Here is a 16,303-nt window from a genome sequence, read left to right as displayed (position 1 = left end):
TCAGACAAAGTTGTTGGATTTTTGTCCTTCTCTTTTCCTTTCTCCCCAGGATAGGGTCACTGGTACTGGAAATAAGGAGTGGAAAAAGATAGGTCCTCGTGTTGCTGCAACTACTCCTTGGGATGGTTTATCTGAGCAGAAGGTTGGGGATAAGGAAAGTGGATCATTATGGTATAGATATTAACACTTTTAGCATCTACTTGCTCTTTCCATGAGAACATTTTTTATCTCATCACAAATTTCTATTTTATGTATTTGTATAAAATAGAGGTAAAAGAAGAATAAAGCTGGACAGTCTTTGCCTCAATTCTGTGAATATTGAGACTTTATGCAAATAATAATTTGTTTATATATAGTAAACAAATCTTGACTTTATTGGGCTCAGGAATGACCAAAGATGTTAGTAAACATTATTCAAAGTAGATAATTTATTGACCTCCTTATTGCACCCTTCTAAGTAACTGACTTTTTTTTTATTTTAAAGCTTCATGACTGCCCAAAAAAACACACAAAGTTCTTATAAATATCCACAGGTTGATTTTTTAAAGACCATTGATATCCTAATAAGAAGTTATTATTTAAATCTGTCACAGTGTTGTAAGTTTTAACAAAGCCGTGTGTTCGTGGACTATTAGTTTACATTTGAGCACAGTGTGTTTCAGCCTGAAAAAGGCTATTTTTATGAAGGATCCCTGAAGCTATTAAATAAAAATGCAATCACAAAGTCACTAATCTTACCTTTGTAATGTGCAAATGCAATTTTTTTTACTATTAATGAATTCATCCGTATACAGTCATGTGATGCTTAGTGACAGAGATGCGTTCTGAGATGTAATGATGCATACATCATTAGCTGATTTCATTGTCTTACAAGCATTGTAGAGTGGACATATGCGAACCTAGATGGTGTAGCTTACTATGTACCCAGGCTATATAATACATACATATAGCCCATTGTTCCTAGGCTACTAACCTGTACAGCTTAATGACTATTGTAGGCAATTATAACATAGTGGTAAGTATTTATGTACCAAAATATATCTAAACATAGGAAAGGTATAGTAAAAATATAGTATGAAAGATTAAAAAAAAATGATGTACTTATTCAGGCACTTTACCATAAATGAAGCTTGCAAGACTGGAAGTTGTTCTGGGTGAGTGGTGAATGACTGTGAGGGCCTAGGACATTAGTGTACACTAGTGTGGACTTTATAAACCATGCACACTATACTACATTTATAAAAATATTTTTTCTTCAATAATATATTAACCTTAGCTTACTACAACTTTTTACATTATAAACTTTAATTTTTTAAACTCTTTAACTCTTTTGTAATAACATTTAGCTTAAAACACAAACACATTTTAGTTGCACAAAAATATTTTCTTTTCATTTATTGTATTTATTTATTGTTCAGATACATTCATTGCCATTTTCCCACCACCACTTCCCCTGCCCCACCCACCTCCACCTCGTACCCTCAATCCTTCCCCACTTTAGCTTCATCCATGGGTCCTTTACACATGTTCCTTGGTTTGATCCTTCCCCTTCGTTTCCCCGTTATCTCCCTCCCTCCTTCCCTCTTGTTACGGTCGGTTTCTTTTCTTCCAATGCTGTTGGTTATATTTTCCTTGCTTGTTTGTTTCCTTGATTAGCTTCCGCTTATAGCCGAGATCATATGGTATTTGTCATTCACCCCTCTGGCTTATTTCGCTTAGCATAATGTTCTCCAATTCCATCCATGCTGTTGTGAAGGGTAGGAGCTGTTTCTTTCTTTCTGCTGCGTAGTATTCTGTTGTGTAAATGTACCATAGTTTTTGATCCACTCATTTATTGATGGGCACTTAGGTTGCTTCCAGCACTTGGCTATTGTAAATTGTGCTATGAACATTGGAGTGCGTAGGTTTTTTTGAATTGGTGTTTTGGGATTCTTAGGATATAATCTCAGCAGTGGATTTGCTGAGTCAAAAGGCAATTCCATTTTTAGCTTTTTGAGGAAATTCCAAACTGTTTTCCATAGTGGCTGCACCAGCCTGTATTCTCACAAACAGTGTACTAGGGTTCCCTTTTCTTTTTTTTTTCCATATGTAAAATATAAATATTTTATTTTATTAATTTTATTATTTTACAATATTTTTCACTGAAAAATGAAGTCTTTATTTAAAGTTATAAGCTTTATTTATCATATGCTATATAACAACTTCATCACACTTTGGATAATAGGGTTCCCTTTTCTTTACAATTTCATCAGCACTGGTTGTTTGTGGATTTATTTATGATGGCCATTATGACTGGTGTGAAGTGGTGTCTCATTGTCGTTTTAATTTGCATTTCTCTGATGGCTAGTAATGATGAGCATCCTTTTATATGTCTCTGGGCCTTGTTTATGTCATCCCTGGAGAAATGTCTGTTCAAGTCCATTGCCCATTTTTTAATTGGATTGTTTGTCTTCCTGGAGTGGAGTTGTGTGAATTCTTTATATATTTTGGAGATCAAACCCCTGTCCTCTTTATATCCTTCTTCTATAAGTCTTCTTCTATCTTAAAAGTTATTTTTAACTTAATTTTTTAAAGAAAAAATATGGTTATTGATTTTAGAGAGAAAGGGAGGGGCAGAGGGAGGGTGGGAGAGAAAGAAACATCTATGTGAGAATGGAACATCGATTGGTTGGCCTCCCATATACGTTCTGACTGGGGATTGAGTATGCAACCTAGATATGTGCCCTGACTGGAATGGGGCAATGCTCCAAACCAACTGAGCCACACCAGCCAAGGCTATTTTTTCACTTTTTAATTTGTGTGTGTGTGTCAAGACACAAACTCATACACATTAGCCTAGGCCCACACAGCATTAGGATCATCAGTATCACTGCCTTCCACCCCCACATCCTATCCTACTGGAAAGTTTTCAGGAGCTTTCATCTCCTATTATAACAGTGTCTTCTTTTGAAATATCTCCAAAAGACCTGCCTGAGTCTTCTCTTGAGGAAGTGTCACTCTTTTCAGTATATATTCACGGTAATTTGCTCAACATTTTTTATTTCTGTTTTTTTCAATCATAGATTTGCTTTTAAGTAAATAATACACCATGAACATTTCTCTCTATTAATGAAAACGTTTCAGTGTTGGAATCCATGTTTTCACACTTTTAAGGAGCTTGTTGAGGTCTGTCTGCAAAAGCTTCTGCCAGCTATACCTTTTACTGTGAATTTGCTTGGGGGTATCTTCTTTTACTCCTCCTGCTGTTTCTTTTTCTCTTGCCTCCTCTTTAGCTATGCATTCCTGTTCCAGTTTTAACAAATCCACATTTTCAGTTTCTTAGGAAGCACCTCTAGGAGCTCCTCAATGTTATCCTCATCCACCCCAGGTTAAAGTTGATTACCATCTCAACCATAGACTTGTTGATTTTTGCAACTTCCTTATTTTTGGCAAATCTTTTGAAATCAATGGGCCAACCTCTTTCAGATGTCATCATACACTCCTTGGTGACACAACTCCAAGACCAAGCAAAGTTCTTGATGCAGTCATAGATGTTGTAATCTTTACAGAATTGCATCAATGTCTTCCCAGCTGCAGTAATAGCCTTGGTAAAGGTCCTCCTCAGGTACTAGGCCATTTAAAGCGGCTGTAACCCCCGACCCATTGGTTAGATCCAAGAGGTGGTGTTTGGAGGTGGAAACACCACTTTGATATTGGGATAAAGACCACCAATAAAAGGAGGATGTCTAGGAGCATTATCAACAATCAGGAGAATCTTGAAAAAATATGTTATTCTCCCAAGAGTACTTCTCCATTTCACTTGCATAGCAGTTTAGAAGGGCATCTTGGAAGAGGAGCTTTGTCATCCATGACTTATTGCTCCTGCAGGACACTAGCAGTATGTGCCTATTGAAATGTTTGAAGACCCTGGAGTTTTCACTATGCCAGATCACAAGGGTTTCAATTTGTAGCTTACAATATTGTCCCCCCAAAAAACTGTTACCCTGTTGTTAAACACCTTGAAATCTGCCATTGATTTGGTCTTCTTATGGGTGAAAGCCTTTTCAGGCATTTGTTTCCAGAGAAGAAAGGTTGCATTCATATTGAATATTTGCTGTGGAAAGTAATTTTCCTCCATAAACAGCTTATCTAGAGTTTCCAAACATTCTTCAGCTGTTTTCACATATGCACCTTTAAACTCATCATTCACCCTCAGATTATGCAATGAATAACAATTTTTGAATCATTAAAACCACCTGAATCTAGCAGTAAATTGAACACTGTAGTCAAGTTCAACCTATTCTTTCAACACCGTAAACTTTTTGGTTTGGCCATGATCATCATGGTGTTGAGAGGGACATGCTTCTGTGTCTGGACTTCAACTCAGGTTGTTAGAAGCTTTCGTATGTCAGATATAGGTCCTCTTTGAATTTTGTTACTCTCATTGACTTCAGTGAAGCAGGTGCTTTAGCATCTTCCATCACTTTGTTCCTGTTCATCAAGATCACAGTTCGAATAAAATCGGACATGCCTGACTGGCAAGCAATAACCGTCACTTATTTTCCACCTTCATAATCTTTAATCATTGTTAATTTTGTTCCTGGGTCAGTCATTCAACATGGTCTTTTACTGACAACATTAGCAGTCAATTTTGTAGGCTTAGGATCTGTGACGAACAAAACAACATGAAATGATATCAAGCACAAGAGAAAATGATGCAATCGAGACACAGTAAATATGAGATGTATGAGGCTGCTGGTGGTATAATATGGCATACCATTTACTGCAAATCTTTATTTTTAATAAGTACAAAGAGTACATTCTAGAATAATGATAAAAAGTATAGTATGGTAAATACATAAACCAGTAACAGTAATTTATTATCATCAAGTATTATGTACTATACATAATTTTATGTGTTATATATAATATATATGATTGTTCACACCAGCATCACCACAAACATGTGAGTAATCCATTGTGGTATGATGTTAGGACAGCTACCACATCGCTAGGTGATAAGAAGTTTTCAACTTTATTAAAATTATGGGACCACTGTCATGAATGCTGTCCGTCATTGACTGAAACACTGTAATGTGGCACATAAGTGTATATTGTAGAAAATTATATATTTCAGAAACATATTCATTAATTGCGAAGTTAACGTGGGTATTACATGAGTCATATTAAGAGTGTTGAAATTTGGGCTTTCTGCATTTTATGTTTAAAAACCATTTAGTTTGCAAGATAAACTTTGCATATAATAAAAAGTTATTAAAAATTTTTTTATGTGGACAAGGCTAAATTTAGATGAGCATTTTAGTTCAAAAATTTGCATTTTTAATAAATAGCATTAAAGGACAACTTTGTGATAACTATTTTCATTGAAATATTACCATAAATCCTTAGTCTGAAAAATTCTAAATTAATACAATCTTTGTGTGCAAAGTTTATTATTTTAAGCAACCATTTGATTCTATTTTTTAATCCAACTGGGCACAACATGAGGAATTAAGTCATTCAACATGTGGCAAGCTGCTTACTTTTAAATACTTGTTTTAAAATGTTAATTTTATAAAAAGCTTAGTAAAATTAATATTTTTACAGTAATTCTCCAAAAGGAAAAGAGAAATGGGGGATTAATTTTGAATCACTTTAAAACCTACAGATTACATTCTCTAATTTTTGTTAAGTTTTTATTTAGATAAATATGGGAAACCTCACCCAAATATACATGGTTTCATGAGCAGTTAAAGCTACAGGTTAAAATAAAAGAGTTTTGTGTAAGCTTTCTTAATGGAGCGTTCAATCTAGAGAATATTTTACTGTTTTTAAACTGATTTTTAAGATTTGATACCCTCACTACATTTTGATCATGTATTTAAAAACAGTGAGTGTGTTTTCTATTATTGCACAATTCAAAACCAGATATTCTGTGCAATGTATGCTAAGAAAAATCCACCTAGTAAGTACCTGAAAAATCTTTCAATTAAATATACTCATTGACTTCTGGTCTATAGAGCAATGTGTTGAGAATTTAAAGAACAAATGAGCAAAATATAAAATATGTCAAGATGTCTTTACATAGTTAAAGGCCAGGTTCATGTCTGTCTAAAATAACGATATAACATTATCACATGAACAGTCAGTCTTCTGTTTGCCTGTGAAAATGATGCCAGTAGGAAGTTTCAGAGGCTTGATAAGAACCAACAATAAATGCCTCTATAGGGTAGCATTGTCTCAGTGTTACCCTAGATGAAAAAGGGAAAGTTTACTCTTGTCAACCAAAGGTCGTCGCCACCATTTAACACCAACAGGAGTCCCCAATTTGCAGTGCAGTGAAGGGGGAGACTTTGTTCAGTGAAAAACAGCTCAATTGTGAACCAGCTAGGATGTGAAACAGCTCAGTTGAAACAGCCTGAAGGAGGTGGGTCAGTCAAAGCAGCCCAAGCAAAGTGGTTCTGTAAAGGCAGCGAGGGTGTTACAACTATGGTAACTTTGAAGAAAGCTGAAAGTGTGCTCCCTTGCAGCGCAGGTGAAGCTGGTTTATAAAGAGAAGTGTGCCCTACTTTGGTCCCTGATTGGTCCATTTCTATGCAAGTGAGGACCCAAGGTCGTCACAGTTTGAGTGGCCCAAATAGTACCATCCAGACTGGTAGAAAGGAAGTTGCTCTGACTGGCGTAAATGAGGATATAGTCTCAAGCTACGACTGGCGAAGGCAGGTGTTCGGCCCATTGGTTGATTTATGAACCTAGGAGCTCATTTAGAAGGGTTGGTTCAGGTGGCAGGAACACAGTGCAGGAGACAGGCGTCTCGGTGTCACTTTTCCCTGAAGCACAAGTGTACATGAAAGGCCCCTGTTAGACAATGACTACTAGGCTCTATAAATTTCAGACCAACTGGCTACTAGGAGTCTTCTTAACAGGTACGTGTGTTCTTGGGACTGACATTCTGAACCTTTTTAGTTCACTTATTCTCAGTGATTGCATGTACATTTCTTGAAGTCACAAGTAATGTCTGAATTGATTGTGTATCTTGCACAAGCCTTGTGTTGGGAGCTGTTACACATGTTTTGCATATGTAAATAAACCACTTTATGTACAGGGCAACCAGCTACTTTCTTGAATTTGCTCATTTCTTCCATTATTCTTTGTCATAAAATTACTATTATGGAACTTAACTATTTCCCCTCTGTACTTCTAATTCCTTTTGATAGTATTTGAATATCTATGGCAGTTCAAAGAGATTTAGGCAGGGATATATATGGGTAAAATTTACATTAATGATGAACATTTATGTAGCAGTTAGAGTCCAGGCCTTACACTTCAGGCTCTGAGTCTCTGGCCGTCAGAATCATTGGAAATACCTCCAGCTGAACCTCCCATTTCCTGCTCACCGGATATGGAACAGCTCACGGCCTCTCCTTGGGACTTACTGATGTTTTCCTGCTGCAGGTGTCAGCACTATTGTCCATTCTCTTGCCTGGTCGCTTTAGTCTGCGCCAGGGTTGGATGTGAAAGGGATAGCTGAGTTTGATTCCCTTAATTTTGAAAAATATTTAAAAGAATTATTTTCATTGATTTCCTAGGAATTTTGTTTGGTAATTTTTCAAATATCGAGACTGTAGTATTCTAACCCTATTCGTTACATGATCAATCTCTGACTAACTTTTATGTATCTTGAAAAGCAAACTTACTGTTTTAATTTTTCTTTAGTTTCACTTCCAGTTCTTAAAACCAATACTCATTTCTCAGGAACTAATTTTCAAGTTTGTATATTATCTAAACCACTTGCTGTTCTTTCTGATATTTCCTCTTGCTTTTTTGGCCAATTTGGTGTTCATTAGCACCTCCAACAGATGGTGAGCACAGAGAGAGAGAGTTAATTTTGTTATTTGTTGGAAAGGTGAATGAAAGATTTGACATAAGAAGACATTAAAATTGATACCTAAAATGGGATTTAGAATTGGTCTGTGGGAGAGTGAAAATCTCACAAAAGGATGTAATGATAGTTATTGTCAAGCACTTTACCAGTATATGTGATGTGCGAAAGCGAAATTTTGCTGCCCCTTGCATTGGGAGATGTTGCTGACATATAAGAATCCAGAATCAGTACTCAGATGGCTTGAATTCAAGTTTTATCTCCATGTATTATTAGCTTATGTGATCCTAAGCAAGGCATATATGTGTACGCTGTTTCTCTCTGTTCTATTTCCTGTAAAATATAAGCAATAATATAGTTTTTATACAGTTGCTGCAATGAAAAGACATCCCATATAGGAAGACACTTTAAAAACTGTAAGTACTATTACTATTCCCATTTTTATGATTATTATTATCACTATTAATGTATTGGAATAAGTTATTTTGATTCATTTACACTTTCTTATTTAGTTTTTATGCAAGTTGATAATTAACATCTATACTCTGTAACAATAAAATATTTTATCCTCCTAATTTGTTTTAAGTGACTTAAAGTTATGACCTCGGCCTCAAGTCTCTAGTTAACTGAGATACAGTCCCAACCATGTTCAAGTATGGGATCAGCTGTCTAGTATCCAATTCTGTTAGCAGCCTTAGTAGCTCAATTTTTTAATTTTGACTTTATATTTTATACCATTGGGACGAGAATCTACAATGGGATGAAGAATCTTCTCTTGAAGTTTCAGATGATCTGAAACTGGATAAAGCACAATGCAAATGGGAAGAAAAATGACAAAGGAGGAAAAAATATAGCCACTATGTGAAGATCTTGAAATTTGATGAAAATAAGATGAAATGAGAAAAATCTTAGAATGATGAAAATAGGATAAAATGAGGATTTTCAAGAGAAATGATGAGGCTTAGAATATACATGACACTGCAATTGGACACGTTGAGTACCTATTGATAATTTATTCTCTGTTCACTTGAGTATTAGGTATAAGAAACTGTTTAAAAGTATGTAAGTAAATAATAAGCAGAGTGGTTTTATTTCTGTGGCAGTATATAATTTTCTAAAAAGTGCAAACTTAATGAGATGATTGCAACATGATAATAAACATAATATCTACCAAAAAAAGTGTGTATTGAAAGTAAGTCCATCTTGCTATTATTCAGTTACTAAAATGAAATTAGATTTTTAAAGTATTAAGTTTCATGTCAGTTTTATATTAAAAGCTGAATCCAAAAGCAGACAGCTGCATGTCTGGAGGAACATTTCACTTTATGGGTATGCATGTGTGATGTGAATGTGCATGGTGTGTGTGTGTCTGTACTCAGGGGTGAGCAGAGAAAGGAAAGAGGATGTGGTGAGCTGAGATACAAATGACGGGAAAATAAAGGCTGTCTTAGAGAAGCTCTGAGTCAGCAAGCACAAAGAAACTCTAGAATAGTGAGAGATTTATAAGTGGCCGCCAAAAATATGAAGCAGAAGATCTTTCTGGAAGTTGACTGGGGGAGATCTGCATATCTTGGAAGGGAGAGTTAACTTGTTCAACATGAATTCAGTGAACTCATGAGTGTAGGTCTAAACAGTATCAAAGAAAGCTGTTTTAATTGGAAACTGAGGTTTGAATTTGGGACCCATGCACAAAGGACCTTGCTTTGGTTAGTAATATGATCCAAATGTTTATACAAGTTAGGCACACAGAAGACCCAAGGTGGCAGCAGAGTAGGTGGAAATTATACTCACTTCCTCCCAGGACCATATCAAAATTACAACTAAATTATTGAACAATCACCCTGGATAATGATCTGAAGACCAGCTGAACAGAAATCCTATTACTAAGGATATACAGAAGAATAAAAACCTGAGACTGGTAGGAAGGTCGGAGATGTGAAAGGGGCTGACCTCATATCCAAGGGTGGTGGCTGACAACCTGGAAGCGTATTTCAACTGCAGGGCTCCCCCAAGAGGAGTGACGTGTTTCACCCCATGCCAGGGTCCCCAGTCCAGAAGAATTGCCAGGAAGAGGAACCCACATAAAATCTGGCTGGGAAAATCAGCAGAGATTTCTGTTTCCGGGTGAGACAGGAGACTTCTAGAAACCCAGGTGCCCCCTCAAAGGGTCAACACACAAAATCTCACTCACACCCACTCCCCCTAGGCTGCGGTGAAGGGACTGCAGCTCTGAGGGAACCAGAGTGATACAGGGAGAGATTGGATTGTGTGGTTTCGGGGAGAAGGCTGAAAGTATAGCTGCCAATTTCCCTGTGTTGTGTCCTTTTTCCATGCCACTCACAGACACTGTCTTTCCTGGGTCAAACACTCTCCCCCATAGGGCATGAGCCTGGGGAAATGCATTAAACCCTCCCTGCTGACTCCCTGAGGCCCCACCTTGCCAAGCTTGCTCCCAGTGTAGGGATCTCCTGGCAGCTAGCCTGCACACTGCAGTCTTTCTTGAAAAACTCTTGAGAAAATTCAGGCAAACTCAGGGGGTGCCAGAGACACACAGGGAGAGACTGGGCTGTGTGGCTCTGGGGCAAAGGCCATTTTTTCCTCAATGTGCACCCCACCAGTGCCACAGTTCCTGTGATCGGCCCACCCCTATGTCCCACAAGACCTCAGCCTAGGGAGAGGCACTAACCTCCTCCCTGCTGAATTCTCACCTTGTCAAGCTTGCTCCAGCTCCCAGAAGGAGGATCTGTTGGTGGACGGCTTGGATTTGCATTGTAGCCTTTTCTGAAAAACTCTTAACAGGAGCCAATATTTCTGTGTAAAGCCCTCCCTCCACAGGATGAAACAGTAATCTGCTTTAATCTGATGAACTCTATTGGCCCCACTCTGACAACTCTCTGAGATCCTGCCCCACTGCAAAAGTCTTAGGCTCCAGGCAGGTGGCAGCTGACCTTGGTATACCCTGACATTTTGTTAAATAGCTCCAGACAAGCACTGGTGCCAAGTTTGAATCTATTAACCTGGTGAACATCACTCATCCTCTACCTGGTGACTCACTCTGACCCTGCCACAATCAGCTCACATACTGCCTGAGGCTCTTTCAGTGGCTGAGCCTAATGGCTAGCCAGCAGGGGCAGCAGATCTCTGGGTGCTCGCGCCTTTTGCAGACCTGCTCCAAGCCTGGCACTGAAAGCAGCCAGCCTTGGTACTCATTTTGGTAGGTCCCATATACACTCAGGCCTAGCAAGGGTGTCTATTAACTGTGATCGCTTTGTAGTTCATAAAACGTAGCCCAGGACCAATCACAGGCAGCTTCTGATATTGACCTACACTAGAGTTCCCTCTAAGAGGCCCCAGGACAAACACACCCAGTGGCTGAACTCAGACTGAAAGAGAACAAAATGCAATCAGCTTCATTAGTGGCACAGACAAAGGCAGATTTTAGCAGGCGCCAGACCCTCCTGGAGCAAATCCTGCTTCATTTTCTTTGGCACAATGTAACAGCTTGTACACTGTGGTCAGGGTCTAATCTCACAGTCAGCCAGCCTGGGGGTCAACCCCACCCACAAATGGACCAACAGGAAGGAAGACTCAAGTACAACAGAGGGCTCACAAATCCCAAAGAAGAGACACTTTTGGTGCACCCAACTCAGGTGATCAGGGAAACTGTATCACTGAGCCCCAAGGACACATACTACATAAAGCCACTCTACCAAGGCTGGCAGATAGAGCAAATCTACATAATACAGAGAAACAAATACAAAGAGGCAGCCAAAATGGAGAGACAAAGAAACAGACCCTAAATAAAATAACAGGAGAAATCTCCAGAAAAAGAACTAAATAAAGCGAAGACAAGTACTCTACCAGATACAGAGTTCAAAATAATCATTATTAAGATGCTCGAAGAACTTAGGGGAAGAATGGATGAACTCAGTGAGAGTTTTAACAAAGAGACAGTAAGCATAAAAATGACATAGGAACCACAGGGAAAAAACCATTCTGAAATGAAGAGTACAGTATCTGAAATAAAAAATAGACCAGTAGGAATCAACAGCAGATTAGATGAAACAGAGGATTGAATCAATGGTTTGGAAGATAAGGTGGCAGAAAACAATGAATGAGAGCAACAAAAATAAAAAAATATTTCTTAAAAAAGATGATAATCCTGATGGGTGTGGCTCAGTTGATTGGGCATCATTCTGCAAAGTGAGAGGTTTCTGGTTTGATTCCGGGTCAAGGTGTGTGGTGACAGGCAACCATTCGATGTTTCTCTCTCACATTGATGTTTCTCTCCCTCTCTCTCTCCCTCCCTTTACCTTGCTCTGAAAATAAATAAATATATAAAATCTTTTTAAAAATGAGGATATTTTAAGGGACCTATAGAACAACATGAAGTGTAATAACATTCACATCACAGGGGTACCAGAGGAGAAGGCAGGGAGAATAAGAGATTGAAAATCTACTTGAAGAAATAATGACTGATAACATTCCTAATTTAGTGAAGAAAAAAGACTTACAAATCCAGGAAGTACAGAGTTTTAAAGAAGCTGAACCAAAAGAGGCCCACACCAAGGCACATTGTAGTTAAAATGACAACGGCTAAAGACAAAGAGAGGATCTTAAATGCAGCAAGAAAAACACAGTCAGTTACCTGCAAGGAAGCTCCATAAGACTGTCAGCTGATTTCTCAACAGAAACATTTTAGGCCAGAAGGGATTGGCACAAAATATTCAAGGTGATAAAAAGCAATGACCTACAACCAAGACTGCTGTACCTAGCAAGACTATCCTTTAAAATTGAAGAAGAAATAAAGGGCTTCCCAGTCTAGAAAAAGCTAAAGAAGTTCTTTACAAACAAACCAGTATTATGAAATGTTTAAGGGACTTCTGTAAGAAAAAGAAAAATTTTAAAGAGAGGAACATTAATGTAAATAATATGATGGCAATAAATACTTATCAATAATCACTTTAAATGCAAATGTATTAAGTGCTCTAATCAAAAGACATATGGTAGCTGAATTAAGAAGAAAACAAGATGCACACATAACAGACCAACTTCAGATTTAAAAAAATGCAGACTAAAAATAAAGGGAGAGAAATAGATATTTTATGAAATTGGAAATTTTTAAAAAGCTGAGGTAGCAATACTTATATCAGACAAAATAGACCTTAAAACAAAGGCTATAATAAGACACAAAGGACATTATGTAATGATAAAAGGATCAATCTAACATGAGGATATAATCTTTGTAAATATTTTATATATACTCAATGTAGAATCAACTAAATATATAAAGCAAATATTGATGGACATAAAGGGAGAGATAGGCAATAAGGTAATCATAGTAGGGATCTTGAACACCCCACTAACATTAATGAATAGATCTTTTAGACAGAAGATCAAGAAAGAAACAACAGCCTCAAATGACATACTAGAACAGAGGGGCTTAACTGATATTTCAAAAGCATTTCAGCCTAAAGCAGCAGGATATACATTCTATTCAAGTGCACATAGAACATTTTTTAGGATAGACCACATGTGACTCCCCAAAACAATCTCAAAAAATTTAAGAAGATTGAAATCATACCAAGAATATCCTCTGAACACAATGATGTGACACTAAAAATCAAATACAGAAGAAAACTGAAAGACACACAAACACATGGAGGCTAAATAACATGTTACTAGACTATAAATGGGTTAATTATAAGATCAAGGAAGTAATCAAAAGATATCCTGAAAGAATCGGAAAATATAACACACAGATTACACCTAATAAAATTGAAGCAGTAATCAAAACCTCCCCCAAAACAAAAATCTCGGAACAGATGGCTTCACAGATGAATTTTACCAAATATTTCAAGAAGAACTAATTCCTCTCCTTCTCAAAGTATTTCACAAAATTCAAGAGGAAAGAAGGCTCCCAAACTCATTTTATGATGCCAACATTATCCTAATTTCAAAACCAGATAAAGACACATAAAGAAAGAAATAATAAGCCAATATCATTGATGAACATAGATGCTAAAATCCTCAACAGAATTTTAGCAAACCGAATATAGCAATGCATCAAAAAGATCATACACAATGATCAAGTGGGATTTATTCTGGGAATGCAAGGACAGTACAACATTTGCAAATCAATAAATGTTATTCACCGCATAAAATGTAGGCTAAAAACCACATGATTATATCAATAGCTGCAGAAAAAGCTTTTGATAAAATTCAGTACCCATTGATAAAAACTCTCAGCGAAGTGGGAACAGACACAACATACCCAAACATAATAAAGGCCATATATGAAAAAACCCACTGCCAGCATCATACTCAATGGGCAAAAACTACAAGTGTTCCCCTTAAGATTGGGAACAAGACAGAGATGTCTGCTTTCACCTCTCTTATTCAAATTAGTTCTGGAAGTCCTAGCCACAACAATCACACAGGAAGAAGAAATAAAAGGTATCCAAATTAGAAAGGAAGAAGTAAAACTGTCTTTATTTGCAGATGACATGATACTGTACATAGAGAACCCCAAAGATTCCACCAAGAAACTACTAGAACTGATAAATGAATTCAGGAAAGTAACAGGATACAAAATTAATATTCAGAAATCAGTTGCATTTTTATATGCCAATAACAAACTAACAGAAAGGGAAATTAAGAAAACAACCCCATTCACATGTGCTACAGAAAGTATAAAACACCTAGGAATAAACCTAACCAAGGATGTAAAAGATATGTACTTGGAAAATTATAAGGCATTGAAGAAAGGAACTGAAGAAGACATAAAAAAGTGAAAGCACTTCCATGTTCATGGATAGGAAGAATTAACATCATTAAAATGTCCATGCTACCCAAAGCAATCTATAGATTCAATGCAATTCCTATCAATATTCTAATGATATATTTCACAGAACTAGAACAAATATTTCAAAAATTTATGTGGAGCCACAAAATGCCCTGCATAGCAGCAGCAATCCTGAGAAAGAAGAACGAAGTTGGAGGAATAACACTAACTATTATCAAATTATACTCTAAGGTCATAGTAATCAAAACAGCATTGTACTGGCACAAAAACAGACCAATGGAACAAAACAGAGAGTCCAGAAATAAACGCACAGCTTTGCAGTCAATTAATATTCTGCAGAGGAAGCAAGTACATACAATGAGTTAAAGACAGTTTATTCAATAAATGATGTTGGGAAAATTGGACAGATACCTGCAGAAAAAATGAAACTAGACCCCCTTCTTATACCACGCACAAGAATAAATTCAAAATGGATCAACGACTTAAATGTTAGGCCTGAAAACATAGAAATCCTAGAAGAAAACCTAGGCAGCAAAGTTGTGAACATTGCTCATAGAAATTTTTTTATTGGATATATCTCTCCAGGCAAGGGAAACCAAAAAAAAGAAAAAAAAATGAGACTTCATCAAACTGAAAATTTTTTGTACAGCAAAAGAAATTTGCAACAAAATAAAAAGACAACCCACAGAATGAGAGAATATATTCGCTGATACATCTGATAAGGGGTTAATATCCAAAATTTATAAAGTACGTACAAAAGTCAACACCAAAAAAACAAACAACCCAATTAAAAATGGGCAAAGGACCTTAACAGACATTTCTCCAAAGAGGACATACAGATGGCCAATAGTCATATGAAAAGATGCTCAATGTCACTAGCTGTCAAAGAGATGCAAATTAAAATCCCAGTGAGAGACCATATCACACGTGTCAGAATGGCTATCATCAATGAATCAATAAACAACAAGTGCTAGTAAGGATGTGGAGAAAGGGGAACACTTTTGCATTGTTGGTGGGAGTGCAGGCTGGTGCAGCCACTGTTGACAGCAGTATGGAGAAACCTCAAAAAATTAAAAGTGCATCTGCCTTTTGACCCAGTGATCCCACTTTTGGGACTATAACCTAAGGAGCCCAAAACACCAATTCGAAAGAATATAAGCACCCTATGTTCATTGCAGTGTTATTTACAATTGTCAAGATATGGAAGCAGGCCAAGTGCCCATCAATAGATGAGTGGATAAAACAACTATGGGGCATTTAACACAATGGAATCCTACGTGGCTGTAAAAAAGAAAAAAAAAATCTTACCCTTTGCAACAGTATGGATGGACCTGGAGAAAATTATGCTAAGTGAAATAAGCCAGTCAGAGAAAGACAAATACCATATGATTTCACTCATATGTAGAATCTAACAAACATACTGAACTAACAGGCAAAACAGAGACAGACTCATAAATGGAGAACAGATGACAGTGTGTGTATGGGGGAGGTAGGTTAGGAGGTGGGAGGATTCACAAAAAGGAAAAATGACTCATGGACATGGACAACAGTGTGGTGATTGCTAGGGGGAGAGGGATATAAGAGGACTAAATGGTAATGGAAAAAATATAATATAGTTTGTCTACTTAAAACAAAAA

This window comes from Pteronotus mesoamericanus, unplaced genomic scaffold, assembly GCF_021234165.1.
Source record: "Pteronotus mesoamericanus isolate MK-2021 breed Mesoamerican mustached bat unplaced genomic scaffold, CSHL_Meso_final scaffold_232, whole genome shotgun sequence".
Taxonomy (NCBI): domain Eukaryota; kingdom Metazoa; phylum Chordata; class Mammalia; order Chiroptera; family Mormoopidae; genus Pteronotus; species Pteronotus mesoamericanus.
Note: the sequence above shows the minus strand (reverse complement) of the source record.